This window comes from Lontra canadensis, unplaced genomic scaffold (assembly GCF_010015895.1).
Source record: "Lontra canadensis isolate GAN:19392208 unplaced genomic scaffold, GSC_riverotter_1.0 scaffold12, whole genome shotgun sequence".
Classification (NCBI taxonomy): domain Eukaryota; kingdom Metazoa; phylum Chordata; class Mammalia; order Carnivora; family Mustelidae; genus Lontra; species Lontra canadensis.
This window is the reverse complement of record NW_022631006.1, coordinates 3,896,603-3,919,156: the sequence shown is the minus strand read 5'-3', so window position 1 is coordinate 3,919,156 and position 22,554 is coordinate 3,896,603. Positions and strand designations below refer to the sequence as shown.

At 34.2% G+C, this 22,554-nt stretch overlaps 1 long non-coding RNA gene across 2 annotated transcripts; it reads left to right on the top strand.

The window, feature by feature from the left end:
- Window positions 1–128: 128 nt before the first annotated feature.
- Window positions 129–18,512, top strand: LOC116866986. 2 transcript variants are annotated; one of them, XR_004382539.1, is made up of 4 exons: window positions 129–288; window positions 1,491–1,676; window positions 2,321–2,370; window positions 18,502–18,512. It is a non-coding gene; the product is annotated as an uncharacterized LOC116866986 (long non-coding RNA). The 2 variants fall into 2 exon arrangements; XR_004382538.1 differs by having other exon boundaries at window positions 1,476–1,676.
- Window positions 18,513–22,554: the final 4,042 nt, after the last annotated feature.

The following is a 22,554-nucleotide window of genomic DNA, read 5'->3' as shown; positions in this document are numbered from 1 at the left end:
TCTAAGAAACGCGCTAGGCTAGAAGGCGGGAAGCAGAGATTACTGACAGTCATGCTAGCCAATAAAATGGGAATGTGAGAAAGGCTCTCCAGGCCCCGTCCCAATCAGGAAACTTAGGTATGAGAGGGAATGAAGGGGCGGGGTGGGATCTCGGTTAAGCCGGGGCTGGAGCGGCGACAGTTTCGGCTAGTCTGAGAAGGGCATTCGAGTGACCGTTGACAACGGGGGAGACAGCGTCAAGGCTGAAGGAAGAACCTTTAACTTTATGCTTCCAGGACTACTAGCTAGGTACATTAGTTTTTATTTTTAAGAGTTAGGTAAAAGACAGCATCTCAACTCATCGGCGGTTTTCTACGGGTTGTTTCATCAAAAGAGTATTTATTAGTGGCACAGTGTAACATCGTTAGGGAACTTTTCAGTGTTACTCGCTGCCTTTAATCCTTTCGGGAACAAGCAAGGGTATAAATAAAGCTAGGTATATGGGTCTTCCCTTCACGAGGCGCTAAAAGGCAGACTAAAGGCAGGCAACAGCTGAATGAGTGTACACAAAACTAATTATTGAAGAAAGTATGAATATAGGAATAAAACTAGTTGCAATGTGCACGGCTTATGACTATACAGATCTTGGGTATATAAGGGAGTCTGAACCTCAAGTGTACAACGCTACGGAAAAAGAATAACAGCTACGATAGACTCTGAAAGTCTGAAAAGACTCAGCTTACAGATCACTAAACTGATTCAGTGAATTATTTTCTCAAGGTCATCTACCAAGTTAGTTGTTTAATTAGTTAGGGTGCTAGCAGTTAGGGATAATGGAAAAACATGGGCTTCGGAGCCCGAAATCTTGGTTTGAAGTCCTTGCAGTCATGTTCTAAAAGTGTAGGGAAAATCCTTTAACATGTTGGCTATTTATTAAGTGCTTGCCATGTGCCAAGCAATCCATTTTACATGTGGTGCTCTTTATGTGTAGTATATCGTATAGTTATTACTGTCCCTATTTTATGAGGCAGTTTAGGTTTAGCAATATTAATAATTCAGAGTCACATAGGTATAAATATTGTCCCAATAATTCAAACTTAAGTCTTCCCGATTCCAAAGTCTGCCCTCTTGAATACTGCAGTACACTAGAGTTTCATCTTTGCACTTAAAACAGGGACTGAAACTCTACTTCCCATAGGTCTTATGAGTCAAATGAGATAATGTAAGATGTGAAATGTATTTTAAGATGTGAAAAGGTATAAACATAGTTGCTCGGTTTCTAGAACAAAGATGCTCCTTCCTCTTACTTTTCACTATAGCACTTCAACCTGAATGATAGCTTCAGTAAAAGCTAGCATAATAAAGAATTTAACTGTAATTCCATGATATTCTAACTAAGAATACCTGGATATCTGAGGCAATAACCAAAGAGAATAGAATAAAATTTAATTCCTGACAGGGAAAGGAATGGAAAAGAATACTAACCTTTCTCATAGCATCCTTTATTGCAGGGAACATCTAGGAGGTATTGGGATTTCTGGCGCTTTTTAAGTGATGAAAGACAGATTAAAGTCCACTGAACAAGGGGAAAACAATAACATTTGGTTTGGGAATAAAAGTTCATCTGGAGTATGAAAAACACTTTTCCTCAAGTCAGAGAAGAAGATATGCTGAGACCTCAAAGAAAGGGAAAGCCGGTAAGTTAGACATATTGGTAAAGGTCTGTGAACCTTTAAAAAGTCCAGAATTTTATCTGATATATGATGTAATAGGAAACCCTGATATGGCCTTCATGACCAAAATAAAGAGGATTTATACACGGAATTGGATTTAAAAAAAACAAAAAACAAAACACAAGGGAGCTGTGATGAAAGAAAATCAGGGTTTGGAATAAGTATGTGGTAGTCAAGATAGAAAAAGCTGATGGCAGACATTGTGTAATCAAAGTGTTCTGTGAAGTGTACCAAAAATATGCAAGGATGTTTTCAAATGAAAAATTAGAAGAGGGCTAGGATTTGCTACTAAATTGTTTTAAAACAGTAAAAGACCAGGGACAAAGATAATTCAAAAATGAAGATAGTTCAAATCTGTATTGTATTAAAGCTCAGACAAAAGTATTCAGCATAAAGTATTTCTGAATTGGGGTAAGCCTGAGAGTTGGAAACTGATGTTAAGAAATTTCTAAAAATATTTCTGAAATATTTTAGAAAATATCTATCATTGCCATGTGTAAGTTAAATTGAAAATGAGCTTTCTAAGTTAAATTGCCTTACTGAGACATAAGCTTCCTGAGAGATGACACTGTATTTTTATTTGACCCATCTCTTATTTCCTTCTTCAGACTTAATATTTAAATACTACCTACCATTCCATGGGGCCTAGGAGCAGAAGGTATGATTTTAAATGTGGATAGCATGCTTACCAATAATTTATTTAACTCTGATATGCCAGGAATTTCAGAGACTATCTTAAGACCTGGTCAGACATCTAAGGGTCAGTTAGCTATGATCTGATTTGGTCAATGAAGGTTATCAGAGAGTACAATTTATTATCCATTCTGTATTATGTTTTATTATTTTTTAAAAAAGCATACTTCTCCATTTCACACTATGTGTACCTCTATCATTCTGATTAAATAGACATAAACATTTTATCTCTTATTAAATAGACAAACATTTTATCTATTCTAATAAAACTGAAAAAAATTTTAAAAATCATTTCCCAGTTTATAGTATGCTATACCTCTTATGATACAAATAAACTGTTTGAATGAACTTTTTGAAAAATGTAATAGAAATATTTGACCTTTTAATTCTCTGAAAAGAAATACTTTATTTTTAATTAACCAAGCAATTGGCAGTGCAAATTTAATAATATTTTCTAACACCATAAGATACAAGAGAATGTGTGTGCTTCCTTGCTTACTTGATGAGTTATGAACATAAGCAACTCTGAGAGAAAATTATATTAATCTGAAGAACAAAATCCCTAGTCTTTATTGGCTTTCAGTAGAGGTTTTTTTCTTTCCTATGTTTTAATCAGAGTAACATGGACATAAGATAATCTATTTTCAGTAATAATGATTGGCTTTCTAGAGAAAACACAGATAGTCGATGTCCGCAAAGATTGCAAAACCCATTTGTCTCCTTCCTCCTGCCTTTCCCACAATGAGTCCTACTAACTATAGGACATAATACTCCCTCTACTTGAGTGTCTCTTCAGCCTATGCTTTGGGAAACTTTTCTGAGTTTGTCTTCTACCAAAATCAGATCCTGACTTAAGTATTCAAGTGCAAATAGTGTATTTAGAAAGTGATTTCAGAAAACAGTAGGGATTTGGGTAAGTGAGACAGGGAATGGAAGGAAGGCAATGAAGGGTGAATTACCAAGCAAGTTTCATTGTGAGCAAAAAGAGCTTAATCTTACTGGGATTCCTGGGAAACCATTTAAAACAGTAGCTTCAGAATTAGCCCACTCAAAGTGTGAGAAAACTCAGGTATATATACACCAACTCCCTTCAGTCATTAATGGAGTTCTTTTCCTAGGATGCATTAATTCAATGCATGCATGCTGGCTAGTCTTCCAATTGCCAGAGCTGCATCTTTTTCTGTTGACTTTCTCTGACAGCTGGAGTCTATTCTGCCCCTACACATTAAAAAACACATTTTTGATTTTTTAAGATATAAACATGGTACATATTCTGATTATTTTTTCATCCTATGAGGCACAAAGAAAACAGGAACAAATATATACCAGAAGAGTTTATCACCTAATCCCACATCTTGGGTTTGTATAACAAGTTCTATAAATAGACATATTGATTAGAAATGCCTTTCCAAGATTGCACTTTTTAGAAAAATTATTTATTAAACTTTCTCTTCTTAAAAATTCAAACAGGTTTTATGTATTTAATCACATAAATTCATTGTTGATGACTATATTTATGAAACAGTCTATGAAAGCTCACCCTAATTTATATGGAAACATAAATGTGTTTTTAGCATTATTCCAAAAAGTTCCCAAGCCTTAATATTCATCTCAATACATAAAGAGATATGTTAATATTAGAAAGAATCCTAAATTCTTTGGCACTGAGTACATTTCCTTGGTTTGTAATAGATCAATAGTTTTTTGAGCATTTTTCTAAATATTATGAAATACATCTTTTGGCACTTAAAGACACTAAATCTGAACTAACACTTTACATGATGCAATGAAAAGAAACTTGTGATAATTGGTACATGGTTATGCAAAAGGCAAACATTAGGAGAAGCCGCCTGAGGGGAACAGGGGAATTTTTATCTTTGGAACTCTTCTTTAAATTATTTCAAAATAAAAGTTTAAAATAAAAAGAACCTTGAATTGATAATCTGGTTGTGACTTTTCTACCTACTAATTTTGTGGCTTTAAATAACTTATTTACCTGCTCTGAGTTTCATTTTCTTAATCTGTAAATGGGAGAGTTGGTAGATATTTCTACATCTCTAAAAACAAATTTCTATCTTAGTATGCTTATGACCATAGAATCTTACAAAGAAAATTGTGAACATCAGGGTAAATATTGTGTACTTTTACAAGGATCTTTAAATCTGTTAATGGTACACATATTTGAAGATGTACTGTAGGCACAGTGGAAAATGATATGCCAAGGAAAACAATCTTGATACTGTAAACTGTAAAGAATATATTTGATATATTTATTCTCTGTTTTTGCATATCTTCATCTACACATACTTTATTCTGGTAATGCCTAGAGTAATCCTGAGTCTCCCATTTGCTCTGGTCCTGGCTTAGGCCATGTGACCGGGCAATTATCAATACTTTCAAAATTGTCCCAATTTGAACAGTAAATTATATGGTCACTTTAATAATACTCAAGAGTTTTGACTTTTTTTTTTAGCCTGCCAATTATAAACCATAAAATTTTTTTGTTCATCAGATTCTTTTATATGGCAATTTCCCCATGTGTGATAGTAGAAATGTTTATTATTGTTCACTCTTATATTACATTGTGGTATAATAAATTAGTACATCCCTACATCCTCTACTCTTCATGATGTTTTATTCCCTACCTATATTTTTCTTAGCTAGAGCTAAGACTAGAATTCAAGAACAGAGGTAAAAAGTAGTAGGATAGAATTTAAAATTTTATTTTTTCACATTTTACTGTAGAAAAAAACCATTTTGATCAGATGATTCTTCATTACTCTGGCAAGAGGAAGTGAATTGAAGAAATAATAAATGAGACACTATAAATATAGTGAAATATATTTTCAGACGATAAACCATTAGACCCACAAATGGCATCAGGGAATTGCTTACTTTATGGATTATTCAGATTCCGATGTGTGTACTTCCTGCTGTTCAAATAAGCCTTAGTCCTTCTTAAATTCCAGACAAGGTTTTATGAGCTCTAGTCAAGGCTTCTTTCTAATGTTATCTGCTATTTCCACTGTTTATTACAGTGGAATAATATTACAGTGGAATAATAAAAAGTTCCATTGTCTTATAATAATATTACAAGGATTTATAAGTACAAGAAGAAATTGGTATCCATGTATATTAACAAAAATACATTACCATACGCTACCTTGCTAGATTTTGCCTTGCTGTTTAGCCTTTTGGTTTCACTAGGTAAGCATTTCTTTGGTAGGTCAGGGGTGTCTAATTGGCTTCATGTAATTCTAAATTATTTTATCCATGTTTCATTTCATATAACTGAGAAAGTATAAGGCTTACTTAATACAACCTACATTTTACATACGGATGTTTTGATGTGTATGGTGTAGAAAGAAGAGGGGTGTGTGTGTGTGTGTGTGTGTGTGTGTGATAGAAGAGATAGGAGACTGGGTACAGCAAGTCTATCTAATGTCTGTAGTGGGGATAGAAAATTTAATAAATGCACATAACCTTTTCTTCTCAGGGTCAAATATTTGTAGGCTTTAAGAAAAAAATTTTTTTTAATTTCCATTTTTATAAGGGAAAATTCTTATTCAAAAGGAGATAATACAGTATAATGGACCCCAGGTACTGTATACTGACCTTCAATACTGTAAACTCCTGATCAGTGTTGTTTCAATTTAACCTTTTTCTCAGACTAATTTGAAGAAATCCTGTCAATACGTTTTTTTTTTTTTTTAAGATTTTATTTATTTATTTGACAGATCACAAGTAGAGAGGCAGGCAGAGACAGAGAGAGGAGGAAGCAGACTCCCTGCTGAGCAGAGAGCCCGATATGGGGCTCGAACCCAGGACCCTGGGATCATGACCTGAGCCGAAGGCAGAGGCTTTAACCCACTGAGCCACCCAGGCGCCCCGTCAATACGTTTTTATTCTGAAAACATTATAAACCTTAAAAAATCCAATATAATACCATTATTATATTGAAAATAATTGACAAAAACTCCTTAGTATTATCAGATATCTGGTCTGTGTTTATATTGTCTCCATGGTCTTTAAAATTTTCTCAATGGTCTTATAATATTTTTACATTTTGTTTAAACCTCTATCCAAATAAATGCATTACGATGGGTTCATATGTTATTTAAATCGCTTTTAATCTATGTAAGTCAAGCTTCAACCAGAGAAGCAGACCAGTAGGATATATATTTTTAAAATTTATATTTTATACACACACACACACACACACACACACACACACAGATAGATAGTGATAGTGATGTTAAGGGAATTGGTTCACACAATTTTGGGCTCTGTCAAGGAAGCCCAAAGTCCACAGATGGGCGCTCAGGAAAAAAAGATACAAGGGGACAGGAGAGCAACTGCTTGGCCCAACTGTGCTGTTTAAGTCTCTGATTTTCAGAGACCTAGTTGCTTTGATGCCTACCGCCTGATTAATAAGCCAGACTCACCTATGGTAATCTCCCTTTTGGTTAACTGAAAATTGAAACCTTAAATATATCTCCCAAATCCCTTCACATCAGGCCCTAGACTATTGCTTGATTGAATAACTCTGAGAAGTTGTGTATATGCTGCAAAATGGCTGTTACTTCCTCTCTATCCTCCAACTCTCACAAAAGAATATCCCACAGACTACCCTAGCTAGAAACTTAGCAAGGAATTCTGAGAAATGTAGTTCAGCCTAACTAAGTTGACAAATCGCAAAGCCATCATAGCCCACTCCTTTTCTCCTTGGCACCCATACACAGCTTCTTAAAGCATTTTCAATCACCAAGGAAATACATAGCAAAATCATACTTATAACATAATAAAAATAATGATATACAGAATGAACTATCCCACATAAGACTAAAAACATGCTAGTCCTTTTCCCAGGACATGATACAGAATCTTTGGGTGATGTTTCCAGTCCTGTGGTATCCTGTAAATTAAATATGAAAATTTAAATAGTAACTGTTATTAACACAGTTACATGATAGAAGAGAGAAATATGAGTATTTAATTAACACATGAACATAATATAAACAATCACATGAAAATAAATATAATGATTATAGTACTCACTTCCTCATATGGTCACATCATCATAGATGGTATTTCTACTCTTCCACAACGTTCTTCCTTTCCTTTTCCATCTTTTCAGTATTCCCTTTGCCCTCAGCAAGCACCTCACCTGGTTGTGGCTCTTTGCCAAGTGGGATGACCAAAATCTTAATTCCTGAAGGATCTGGGGGTATTAGAAATCCTATGTGAATTGAGTTGTAGTTTTCCACTGACTTTAATCAAAGGATATGAGAATGAAAGAGATGCCCTAGGGGATCTGTATTTCAAACAAAATCTTCTTTACCCTCATTGTATAATAGCACCCAATTTTCCTTGATATCCAGGATCAGTCACTGCAGCCAGCACAGTACTACTTTCTCATCCTGTTGATTCACAGGCTTGAGCTGCCCAAAGTGGCCAGATGGCAGTCTCAACTTCTAGTTCAATCCATTCATTATTGTGTCATCTGGTGGATACCTTCCTTGCTTTGAAACTAAAACCTCTAGACCAAGGGCAATAGTGAGAGGAGCCACTCCCATTTTCCACGCCTTGCATTTATAATTTAAGGATCTATAAATCCTGGTTATGGGAGAAATAGCACTATACGCTAAGTCTGATTTAGAGCATGGACCGCAGCCTGAGGGACATTGTATTACAAGTATTACAAGGTATTGCCACCTAGCTGATACCATGACTGAGTTTTTAAAAGGGCATTCCACAGTGCTATCAAGCCAGCTGCTTCAGAATGGTGGAGGACGTAAGACCAGTGAATTCCATTGAGTATGAGCTCATTGTCACATGATATGAAAATTTTATAGTATAGCAGGATCCTTTCTCAAGGTCTCCTTCTTGGATTTGTAAATTGCCTCAGGTCCAGAATTTGACTGAAGAGCCATGACTCTTTGTTTTGGTGGTTCAAGTCAGACTTCTGGTCACTAAACTTAGACTTTCCACCTGTATGATCAAGTAAGAATTTACTAGGCTTCCTATCTCAGGTATTGTAGCTTTCATCTCTAGCAATTAAGTTTAGGTCTTTTTTATATATCTTCTAAGTATCCACTTAATATGATGAATAAATCCTATAGATTCTTGAACATATGGAATACAGTTACAATTATTATTTTACTATCTTTGTTTATTGGCCGCATTATGTGTCATTTCTGAAGTTGTTTTGATTTTTTTTTCTCTTCAATATGAATCATTGTCCTACTTTTTTACATGTCTGTTAATTTTTATGGGATATCAGGCATTATTAATTTTACCTTGTTGTATGCTGGATATTTTTGTTTTACTACAAATATCCTTGAGCTTTGTCCTTGAATGTGGTTATTGGAAACAATCCAGTATTTTGTGGTCTTGCTTTATGAGGTGGGACCAGATCATCTAATCTAGTGCTAATCTTGCCCCGCCACTGAGGCAAAACCCTCTTAACTCTAGCTAATTTACAGTGAATTATGAGGTTTTCCATTCCAAGTAGAGGGAGCAGGAACTATTTCCAGCTCTGCGTGAGCACCAGGCACTGTTACCTCATTTCCTTAGGTTGTTCCCTCCGATGTGTCTTCTGATTGGTACTCAGTTGAAGACCCAAGGAGACCCTTTCCTATTTCCAAAGGTCTATTTCTGTGGAGTTCTTTCCTCTTAGTACTCTGTTACCTATGAATTTTAGCCACCCTGTTTGGTTGTTCCTCAAAAAGCTAAACAAAGAAATCCCATATGATCCAGATATTCCACTCCTAGATGTGTAGTTATCCAAAAGAAAACAGGGTTCGAACAAATAATTTTACATGAGTTCTAATAGAAGTATTATTCACAATAGCTAGAAAGTAGAAGCAACCCAAATCTCCAGCTAATGAAGGGATTAAAAAATGTGTTATACTCATGTAACATATACTATATATCATCCACAATGGAATATTATTTAAGCACAATATGGATGAACCCCAAACACATTATACTAAAAATATAATATGCATGCTGTTTATTGAACATAAAGTACATGCTTATTGAACATAAAGTATATAGCCTACTTGCTAAATGAGAACGTATTTATCATATTTATGTGGCTATTCTACAATGGTAGAACAAAGAATATGGTACACACACATAACCCCCCCCCCCACCCTGGTCACACACACAATAGCTTCTGTTTAGCTTTTAATTCCTGTCAAAAATACTATTTAAAGAAAAGTATATTACATTTCCTTTCAGAAACTATGCATTTCATAGTGCAAATATTCTTTATAATCTAATTTGAAAAAAATGTCTATTTAAGTCTTTTGCTCATTTTAAATTTTTGTTGAGTTGTAGGAATTCTTCATATATTCTGGATACTAGTCCCTTAGCATTTATTTGATTTATAAATATTTTCTCTCATTTTGTAAGTTGTCTTTTCAGTTTTTTGACACTGTCCTTCAATTTGCAAAAGTGTTCAATTTTGATGAAATCCAACTTACCTATTTTTTTTTCTTTTCTTGCTTCTGCTATTTGATGTCATATCTAAGATTCAATTGCAAAATTTGAAGTCATAAAGATTTACTCCTATGTTTTCTTCTAAGAGTTCTATTATTTTATGCCTTATATTTAGGCCACTGATTCATTTTGAGTTAATTTTGTATGTGGTGTGAGGTAGGGTTCCAAATTCATTCTTTTACATATGGAAATCCAGTTGTTCCAGCACAATGTTAACTATTCTTGTCATGTATCATGGAAATCATGAGAAGCCAGAGGGTCACAGTTATAACTTTCTAATTACCTAAATATTAGCAATTCTTTCTTTATTAAAATTTAGGAAAGCTTATTTATTTGTACCCAAGGAGGAAGATAAAATAGGAGGATAAAGATAAGGAAGTAGATGGTAAGATTCTCTTTTAGATTGAACCGAATTATCAATATCCATACCAATGGTATATTTCAGAGCCTCCAAAATGACTCTCTATACCCTCAATTTTCCAGAAGCCCTATCATCCCACATGAGGGATACATATTTGTGTTCCAATGTTTCCCATTCTACATTTTCATCTCTTTGTTCCACTAACTCATCTTATAGTGCTAAGCCACAATGAATGGTACTACCATCATGCTAAACTTCATGAACACTCAGATCTCCTTTATACCTAGGCTTTGGTCTCACAAAACATTTTGCCTCTTAAACTGAGGAAAACTGGACTTTGTCTAATAGAACTTTTTGGAAACTAAGAAGAGAAAAATCAGAAAGTGTAGAAAAATAAAAGTTTAATGTGTTCCCTGTAAACTGAAATTTATCTGTAAGTTGGCTTAGTTGGTATATGTTTATGGAACAGCAGGGCTTGCTTCCCTTTTTCTTACTTCAAATATGCTAATGGTGGCATGTTTATCCAGGTGTGATTAGCTGCACATAGATTTGAATTATCCCCACAGCTAGGTAATAAATTTCTCAATTTAATATTCAGGTTTATTTCCAGCTCCCTGTCCCTAATTTCAAAGACTGCAATTACTTATTTTATTAACACAACCTTCCACCCAATCCCTGACCCAATCATATGTCTTTGTCTGAATCATTTTTACTGACCAGCTATAAAGCTACTTGTATCTTGAAACTGTGCTCCTTTACCTGAATTGGTGTGTTAGGAATTTATTGGGCTGTTATCTACTTTGTATCACCTTGCATACTCTAGGATACTCTTAAGGATGAAAGAATTTTTTCCTATCAGAAGATAATCAAGGTTTAGTATTCTGAATCTGAAATTTTTGCCTTAAGTGGGGGGATGTAAAGGTTTCTGTGTTTCAGGTCCCTAATACAACACTTGCTGGGTAACTGGCAAAAGAGCCCATTCAAAAGAAGGGAGATGTTAGTACTGAGAATGGAGGAGGAGAAAGTGACTCTATCTGAGAGACAGGGAGAGTTATAAAATGACATTTTATATGCAGCTCTCTTAATGGAGAATGACCAAGTGATGCTATGAAAAGACTAACCACTTAGCATTGCAGCCTACAGGGCAGTGCCGTAGGTCTTTGCTGCTGAGCCTGCACTCAATGAGTGGTGTCATCATGGCAAGCATTGATCCTGTCAGTGAATCGGTGTCCAGCATACAGCAGAAGATGAACTGCAATAACAGCATCATGAAGCATAAGGAGATAATAACTGTCATAATGTAAAGACCAGCCCATATCCCCACGTCCCCAGTTCCTGGACAGGTACTAACTATACATCCTCCAGATTCTTAGATATTCCTAGGAAAGAAAATACCTCCTTGGGCAACCTCTTCATGTCCCCTCCCTCCTTGGGAGCTTTGTACTATCACTTTTGCTATTGCTCAATAAATCCCTCAATAAACCTTCCTTTGCTGCCCATCAAAAAAAAAAAAATATATATATATATATATATATCTCCTTCCATTTAATGCAACAAATACGATCTCATACAACTCTAGATGTTATGGATTTGGAATATAATTTCGTTTGTTTTAGAACAAATAAAGTGTGATACTTAGTATGGGGAGCAAATTCATACTGGCTAAACTCATATCTAGTCTTGGTCTCTCAAGTGGCTCCGTGGTTTTGATAGAAAATGCCATCATTCCCTGCTGAAATCTGTCTGAGTCCTGTCAGCTCTTCTGACAGAAGCAGAGTTCTCATCTTTTACGGTTTCTAAAACCCTTTATATATTGAACTACCCACTAAATTTCTATTTTTCTGTCAATGAGAAACCTCTGAGTTCCCAGCTTATTTGCAAAACAGAGATAAATGACAAATACTAAGTTTAATTACTAGTGAGGGTCAGGACACCAGCTCTGTCCACTGCCACAAGTCTTTTTGAAATTCCCCCAGATGCTCACAAATGGCATCCATCCAGAATTCTTTTCCAAGTTAAAATTGGGAAACTATTTTTTGCCAACCATAAAGATATTAGTGAATGTCCACTAAAAATAAGACAGCTTATTTAGTTAGACCTCCTAGTAAAATTTGCCCAGGTATGTGTGTATCTATTGTATATTTTAACTTACTACATATGCTACATTTCCTCACATGCTCTCTTTGTGCTTCAGTCTTTTCATAATCTCAGTTTGGAATATTAAATTACTTCTTAACTTTGTGCTATTTGAAAGGATTGTTGGTTCTCCTATTAATGATCTGTAACATTGGACAAGCACTTCCCCTTTCTGGATCTTATTCATCCATAACATAAAGGATTTTATTAAATTATTTTTAAGAATCCTTATAGTTTTGACTTTCTGTAAGGTTACATTGAAAACACTATGAAATATGATTAAGAAGTCAGGGAAATGCACCTCTATTTTCTAAGGAGTTAAATAGTTAAGTTTAAATCTATTACTTTTGGGGAGAATATTCACTTATAGATTTGTAATATATTACTGGTAGCCGAAAGTAGAAGAATAAAATGTACCGAAATAGATATTTTTAAAAAAATGTATAAATGTTTAAGTAGATTTATAGCTTTACATATTATGCGCAAGCCTGAATTCTTCACGTGGTTTTAAATAGTGAATGTATTCTTTGGTCATACAGACTTATATGTATTGCTGTAATTCATACAAAATGGATTTTGAAATTTGAAATAATTGAGCTTGATTTATATAGTTGAGAGGTTACAAACTGACTACCTTATTTTGTTTTGCCAGCACTATATTTCCATTTGGGAGCCAACACTTAAAGTAAATAAAGACTTCTGATGAATCATTGAACACTACATTTACAACTAACGATGTACTATATGTTGGCTAATTGAATTTAAATAAAAAATAGATTTCATGTTGTAAAAAATATATGCTTTGTAGTGTCATTTTGAAAAATCACATATTCTCATAATTCTGGTCCCACATTTCCATGAAGCAGTGACTGGCCAATGCTAAATAACAATTGTCCCTTTAGGTAGGACATGCACTTGGGGCCTTGCCCTTGTTACCATCACTCATACAGGACCAGTTCACTTATTATGTTACTTGCCTGGGATTTCAGCTAGTATGTTTACTCCCATTTGTTAGAACTCATAATAATTGAATTCAAATAAACTTTTCCTCTGGATTTATAACTAAGAATTTGGATTTCTAATCACCCAAATTTAGTATGATTTCTTCAAGACTTCTGAAGTGAATGAATGTCAACCTTTTATTGGCATATGTCCAAACAGACAGGCATTGAGTTATATATTCTTCACAGATATAATACAGAAAAATATTAGCACTATAATTTTTCAATTTGAATTTGAATGCCAATTAAATGAACATAATATCTTCATTATAACCTTGTAAGCAGCATTAAATCATAATTATGATTCTTCAACTATCCCACCCTCACACACAGAAAACTGTTCAGATATCCAAACACTGGAAATAAAAATTAAGCTATATACACATATATAATATAGGTTGTGATTTTAAGTAGAATCCTTTTTCCAATAAATATAAAATCCTTTTATGAAATGGAAGGAAAGAACCTTTTGGTAATATAAATTTACTATATGAATTAAATTTATAGAATTTATTTTAAAATTAATTATAGAGAAAAATTAAACCATTTGGTGATATAAAGATTTGAAATTACAGGTTGTAAATAACAGGTTTAGCATCTGATTTATTTCTTTATTTGGTGGCAGAGTAGCAAGAAAATCCCAATTTACACAGACAAGTTGCAACTGGTATTAATAGATTTTTTAAAAAATACATTTTTCCTGCCAATAGTATAATTCTTTTTATAATATTTATTTTATAAATGTATAGCTTTACACATTTATAATTTTATTATTTTACAACTTTATAAATTTGTAACTCAGAAATCCCAGAAAAAGCTTTTTACTAAAGCAAATGCCACCAAAAAAAGTTAATATGACTACACAAATACAAGTGTTGCTGGTCACCAATGTATTAAAATTTAGTGACTGACACATTTTATTAACATGACTGTGAAATGATAAAAATATTTAAAAGCTCAAAAGTTCAAATCAAGTATATACAGAGTTTCAGCTCTTATGGAAAAATAATAGGAGGCATACAGTTTTCAAAATATTGTTCAATAACCAATTAGCAAAAGATAATAATACTTAGAGGATTAGTAAACTGGGATTTTTAAAGGATTAAAACTGGGATCATTTTTCTTTTCCTTTTCTCTTTCTCCTTTCTTAAAATATATTTAATTCTGAAAGAGAAATCTGGAACCAGTTGAAGATGCAAACCACTCAGGGAGAGTCAAATTTGTAAAGTTCATACTACATTTTTTTTTTAAGATTTTTTTTTTTTTTTATTTGACAGAGCGAGAGAGAGAGATCACAAGTAGCAGAGAGACAGGCAGAGAGAGAGGGGAAGCAGGCTCCCTGCCAAGCAGACAGCCTGATGTGGGACTCGATCCCAGGACCCTGAGATCATGACCTGAGCTGAAGGCAGAGCAGAGGCTTAACCCACTGAGCCACCCAGGTGCCACAAGTTTCTACTACATTTAAGCCAGCTACATTATGATGGATAGCCCTTATTTTACTATTTTAAGATCAGTGCTTGTAATCATCCTAAAGCTAAATATGCACAAGCCTCCACATTTGCTAAATGGTTTGATTTAAGTACTATTTACTGTTTTGTTCCATAGCCCATATAGTATGAGAAACTATATTCACACAGTTGCTACTACTACTTTTGTAATTAAAAAGGATGAAAGATGAAGTTAAAAAAATTTTTAGGTAGTATACTTAATACACAATTTAAATTTCAAAAATAGCAGTTACTGTTGTTAAAACAAATTTCTAGGCCCAAGATGATACCTCTTCTGCTTCTCTCTGAAGTGCCACGTAAGCAAACTGAAACTGATGTAACTTCTCTGTCCCTATATATGTTCTGCTTGACCAAAAACACAGTATATCCAGTCAGCAAATCCCCAAATGCCAAGCCAACTCTAGATCTTCTTACGCTAAACAAGGTTGAGTATGTGGCCCCAGCCAATCAGACATTTTCTATTTTTCTCTTGTTTTTCATTCTTTAACCAATAAAAGCTTCTTGCCTTTCACCCCATTTTGCAGTTCTCTGAAATGAGACAGTCTGTTTCACCAAGTGTTTGTTTGTATTACCTAAATTGTCTTTAATCAGTTTCAATGCTGTCAAAATAGTGAAATGCACTGAATTATCATGTTTGTGAGATTTCAAAATTGAGAGATTATCATATAAACAAATTGCTAATATACCTTATGAATTTTCTAATCAGTAACCATATTAGTCTTTAAATACCACAATTAATTAAGTGGGGTCTTAAAAAAGAAGACAATAAACCACTGCAAAACCACTACCCACTGCTATTCCTAAAATAATAAATTGCCTAAACACAAGTACACAACTCTCAACACTTTACAGTTGTGCCTTATCCTCAATAATGTCCCCAGAGTTAACATTTCATCTGTGAGGAAAAGGTGAATTTATTTTCGGGGGCATAAGAAAGGAGTCAACAAAATGTCCATTGCCACCTTCTTTGTGCTGTTTGGGCCATTCTTTTCCCTATTTCTAGTTTTACTTGCTTCATCTATATTCTCTAGCCTGACCTCCTCCCTTTCTGACTTCATTTTTTCCAGGCATTCACAGAGGCACAAATAACAACTGAGTGCCTCAAATCCTCCTCCGTTACCTTTATCTTAGTTAACAACCATAGAAGAACTAAGTAGTAACTAGAAAGGAAAAAAATTATTACTAGGTTGAATATAAATATATAATGTATGTATTTGCTAATATTATATTAATATTTGTGTTTATATTCATAAATTATATTGGCCTGTAACTTTCAGTTATATCTGTAATAGATACCTAAAATATCTTTAGTTTTAGTACCAGAGTAATACTTGCCTCATATAATATGTTGGAAGTATACCTATTTTTTCAGTGTTCTGAAGGAGTTTTTATATGGTTGGCATACTTTTATCCTTGAATGTTTGGTAGAATCTATCTCTAAAGCTGGAGGTTTCTTTGTAAAAGATTGTGAATTAATTTTTTTGGGAGATCTAGAGCTGTTCAGACTTTTGAAATTTGTTGTTATATTACATTTAGAATTTCAAGAAGTTTGCTCATTTTGTTTATGTTGTTGAATTTATTGACATGAAATTGTTCATAATATTTACTTACTGTCCTGTTTTTGCTTTTTTAAATTAATGATTTTTATTTACTTATTTAAGAAAGAGAGAGAGAGAGAGCAAGCATGAGTGGGGGGCGGGGGATGGGCAGAGGGAGAGGGAGAAGCAGATTCCCTACTGAACAGGGAGTCTAACACTGGGATAGATCCCAGAACTCTGGGGTTATGACCTGAGCTGAAGGTAGACACTTAACTGACTGAGCCACCTAGGCACTCCTGTCTACTGTCCTCTTAATATCTTTAGGATCTATTGTGGTGTTCCCTCTTTCATCGTTGATGTTAGTAATTTGTGTCTTTATTTTTTTTCTTTTGTGTCTATGATTTATCAGTTTTATTGATCTTTCAAAATACAGATTTTCAGTTATTTTTTATATTGTTTGACTATTTTCTGTTTCACCGAGTTTCATTCTTATTTTTAATTGTCTCCATTTTCTTATATTTAGTTTGGGTTTAATTGGCCCTGTTTCCTAACTCCTTACATTGGATACTTAGGCCACTGACTTTGTACAAAAAAGTTTGAGAGGAAGAGATATGTGACACCTCTGGTAGAACCACTGCACATATGCTATGAGTGCATTCCCTTTTCCCCTCTGCTATGAGATTGGCAATGATCCATGCTGGGGAATACATCATTGGCCAATCCTCAAATGACATGAATGTGAGGGAGAAATAATCTTTATTGTCGAAAGATTTGGGGTTGTTTATAAACCCTGGAATAATCTAATCCAGAATTTCTCAATATCAACACTGTTAACAATGGGATAGGATAATTCTTTGATGTTGGGGGGCAGGGGGTTTCTCCAGTGAATTGAAGGATTTTTAAATTGGCAACCCTGATCTCTACCCACTTGATGCCAGAAGCACCCTCTTTCCTATTGTGATAAAGATAATTGTCTCCAGACATTGTCAGATGTCTTCTAGGTGGCAAAATCCATTCGCCCCTCCCCCACCCTGAAGACTAAAAGCCACCTGGCTGACTCATATACATACACATATGGAACTAACCAAGTAAAAATGGAGTTCTATATCATGCTATACACTAAAACCAATTCTAGGTGGATTAAATGCATATAGATACGAGACAAAGCTATGAAACATTTAGGAGATAATATAGTGGAATATCTTTATTTCTTCAGGTAGGAGAAGATTTCTTACATAAGACATGAAAAACATAATAAAATAAAGGATTAATAAATTTGCCTAATTTTAGAAAATGTCTGCTCATAAAAACACACTTTAAAGAGATGGAAAACATAAGCCAGAGAGTTTTAGGAAGTATTTGTAACACATAAAACCAATAAATAATTAACATCCAGAATATGTAAATATTCCTCCAAGCCACTATTTAAACATTTTTGGAAAAATGTTTCTGTGGTTGGTGTCAAAGAGTTTATGGCCTATGTTTTCTTTTAGGAACTTTATGGTTTCAGGTTTCATATTTAGGTCTTTATTCCATTTTGAGTTTATTGTTGTATATGGTATAAGAAGGTGGTCTAATTTCATTCTTTTCCATGTAGCAATCCAGTTTTCCCAACACCATTTAAGAGACTGTCTTTTTTCCATTGTATATTCTTGCCTCATTGTCATAGATTGATTAACCATACATGCATGGGTTTATTTCTGAACTCTGTTCTATTGATCCATGTGTCTGTTTTCTGCCAGTGCCATACTGTTTTAATTACTAAGCTTTGCAGTTTATCTTGAAATCTGGGATTGTGATACCTCCTTTTTTGTCCTCTTCAAGATTGCTTTGGCTAGTTAAGAGTCTTCTGTGGCTTTATGCAAATTTTACAATTATTTGTTCTGGTTCTGTGAAAAATACTGTGTTTTTTTTTTTTATCAGAATTGCACTAAACCTATAGGTCGCTTTGGGTAGGATGGACATTTTAGCAATGTTTGTTCTCCCAATCCATGAGCATGGAATGTCTTTCCATTTATTCATGTCATCTTCAATTTCTTTCATCAGTGTTTTAGGGTTTTTAGAGTACAGGCTTTTTACCTCCTTGATTAAATTTATTCCTAGGTATTTTATTCTTATTGCTGAAATTGTAAATGGGATTTTTTTTTTAAGATAATGACTTCATTTTTTAAAAAGGCTTTATTTTATTTGTGAGAGAGAGAGAGAGTACAAGGAGGGTGAGCAGCAGAGGCAGAAGGAGAAGCAGGCTTCCCATTGAGCTGGGAGCCTGAGGTAGGACTCGATCCCAGAACCCTGGGATCATGACCTTAGCCAAAGGCAGACATTTAACCAATTGAGCCACTCAGGCATCCCTGGGATTGTTTTCTTAATTTCTCTTTCCACTATTTCATTATTAGTGTGTAGAAATGCATCATATTTCTGTATGGGTTCATATTTCCGAATATGTCTCCTGAGGCAAGGGGAAAAAAAGCAAAATTAAGCTATTGGGACTCCATCAAAATAAAAAGCTTTTGCACAATAAAGGAAACCGTCAATAAAACAAAAAGAAAACTGGGGCGCCTGGGTGGCTCAGTGGGTTAAGCCGCTGCCTTCGGCTCAGGTCGTGACCCCGTTGTGATCTCGGGGTCCTGGGATCGAGTCCCGCATCGGGCTCTCTGCTCAGCAGGGGGCCTGCTTCCCTCTCTCTCTCTCTCTGCCTGCCTCTCTGTCTACTTGTGATCTCTCTTTGTCAAATAAATAAATAAAATCTTTAAAAAAAAAAACAAAAAAAACAAAAAGAAAACTAACTGAATGGGAGAAGATACTTGCAAATAACATATACAATAAATGGTTAGTATCCAAAATACATAAAGAATTTACAAAACTCAACACTGAAAACCACCAAATAACCCAATTAAAAAATGAGCAGAGGACATGAAAAGACATATTCCCAAACAAGACATACAGATGGCCAATAGACAAATGAAAAGATGCTCAACATCACTAATCATCAGAAAAATACAAATCAAAACAATGAGCTATCACATCATACCTGTCAGGATCGCTAAAATAAAAAACACACAAGAGATTAACAAGTGTTGTCGATGATGTGGATGAAAAGGTACCCTCATGCATTATTGATAGGAGTGCAAAATGGTGCAGCCATTGTGGGAAACAGTATGAAGGTACCTCAAAAAATTAAAAATAGGGGTGCCTGGGTGGCTCAACTGCCTTTGGCTCAGGTCATGATCTTGGAGTCCTGGGACTGAGTCCCGCACCAGCTCCCTGCTCAGCAGGGAGTTTGCTTCTCCCTCAGACCTTCCTCCTTCTCATGCTCTCTCTCTCTCTTATTCTTTCTCTCTCTCAAACAAATAAGTAAAATCTTAAAAAAAAATAAAAACAGAATTAACATATGATTCACCATTTCCACACTGGGTATTTACCAAAAGAATATGAAAACATTAATTTGAAAAGATATATGCACCCCCCATTTATTGCAGAATAATTTACAATAGCTAAGATATGTAAGAAACCTAAGTGTCCACTGATAGATAAATGGATGAAGAATATGTGAGATACACACACACACACACACACACACGCACACACACATTATTACTCAGCCATAAAAAAGAATGAAATCTTGCCATTTGCAACAACATGGATGGATCTAGAGAATATTATGCTAAGTGAAATAAGTCAGAGAAAAATAAACACCAAATGATTTCATTAACATATAGAATTTAAAAATCAAAACAAAGAAAGAGGGACAAATGAAGTAACAGTCTTAAATATAGAAAATAAATTGGTCATTATCAGAGGGAAGGTGGCTATAGAGTTGGGTGAAATAAGTAAAGGGGATTAGTATATTTATCGTAGTGAGCACTGACTAATGTATAGAATTGTTGAATCATATTGTACACTCGAATCTAATATAACACTGTGTTAATTATAATTGAATAAAAAACAAGAAGAAAATTTGAACTACTTACTAGAAAAATGGACAAAATAATAAGAATAATTTTACAAAACAAGAATTTTGTATAAATACAAGCCATATGTCTAGTTGTGAAATGCTCAATCTCCTTACTAACCAAAAAGATGCAAATTAAAACTGCAGTGAGAGAGTTCATACCTATCAGACTGAAAAGTCTTAATATCTGACAATATCACACTTGGCAGAATATGGAAGCAACAGATTTCTCATCCTGTCTTGTAGGTTTGTTAACTGAAGCAATCACCTTAAAAATAGTTTATAGTCATCATTAATAGCATTCAGACTGTTCATAGATATTTCTTATTCTCTTCCTGGGTGTATATTAAAATTGTACCACTCCCTTGAAGTTAAGTGTGTGTATATGACCAGTATCATTTTCAAGTGGGAAGCTTTAAGACCTTTGAGTGAGTGAGCAAGTTTTTCCCCTCTTCCATGGTACTTCCTTCCCTTGAAGGAAGATGATGTGAGGAAGAGAGACTCTCCTTACCCAACCCCCAACTAAGATGAAAACAAAACACCAGCAACAAATAAATCTTTGATGTTTAAACCACTAAGATCTAGGAGATTGTTCTAGCCCATTATGATTGCTATAGTGTTACTAATATTCAACACATTTGTATTTATTAGCCATTTGCTCTATTGACTTTGTGCACAAAGAAGTCGTATTACAACTCATGTATAGGTTGTAAACTCATGTAAAGGTAACTTGGGAAATGATTAATACAAAATTTAGGATACTGGTTTTTCCTCTGGGTAGTGGAGGAGAAAGTAAAATGTACTTAATGAGGTGCAATAGAGAGATTTTAACTGGTAATATTCTATTTCTTAACCTGAGTGATTTAAATATGGGTATTCATGTTATTATTACATTGTAACCTGTCCTTTTACATTTTATATACTTCTTCTATATTTCATAGACAAAATGATTTTAAAAGTAATCAGTAATGATCCTGACAATGACCCCAAAATAGGTTGAATCATATTTTGATAAATGGCTTATATAACTCCTTAAGAAAAGTCTGATTTTGTTGTCCAAGGACATAGAAATTGAGTATATACTAATTCTTTGATTTTTGCAAGATGCTGGGAAATTAACTTATTAGCTCTATTTCCATTTTTATGTTTATAGAATAGCAGTGACATACCAGTTTATTTGAAGATTAATGTTTACAAAACACCTGGTACCTGCAATAGTACCATATACTGTATTATAATAATATATTAAAAATACACTGTAGCTTCTGACTGATGGAGGTTTTTTAGTGAATGATGGATATATTGGCAATCTGGATCATCACTTATTTGGTTATAAGTGATGATAAGAAACATTTAGCTAAATGAAAGAGGTAAAAAATGATGACAATTAGATAGATTTTTGAAAGTTGGAAGTTTGGACATATAACAAATGATGAAAACACTTTAATAGTGCTTTTTGTATGATGGAAAAATTTTTCAGGGGCATACAAATCCATAGGAAGGATGACTTCAACAGAGTAAAAAAAATGCAATCTCCCTACTTGGATTTTAGCAGTGAATGTCAAAATTCCATGCTGCTGACTTTTGGTTTTAATTCTTGAAGATGACAGGTAACCATCCATACAACATTAGTTTTTCAAATGGTCATGAAAAATACTGTCAGCACCAAAAGCACAGATGAATGACCAGCTGTCCTTTTTTAAAAGTATATGAGGTGTAGTACAAAGTTTGCAGAATTAGAACTGGGGAGACTGAAAGGCTAAATGGGGCTTGCAAGCAGGGAGGTAAAATGTGAATCTGAACACAAATTAGACTAATAAGCATAAGGAAAAGTTACCAATGTAAATATTATGGGGGGAGTCCCACTAAGAACATTATATTTTCATTCTAAATCCTTCTTAACTGGGAATGGAAATTTGAATAGTCTGCCACACTCATGTGATTCCCCATTTTTATGCCACATAGAGTTAAATTTTTCAAGGTGAAGGATTTCTGATCCTACAATTAACCAGACCAAAGAGGAAAGGATTGTTTATAAAAGCCATCCTGTCCACTAAGTTACTTATAGATAGTGAAAACTTCCTATTTAATAATAGCAACATTTATTGAAAAATATTATTTGCATGGGACAACTTCTGTATGTAAGA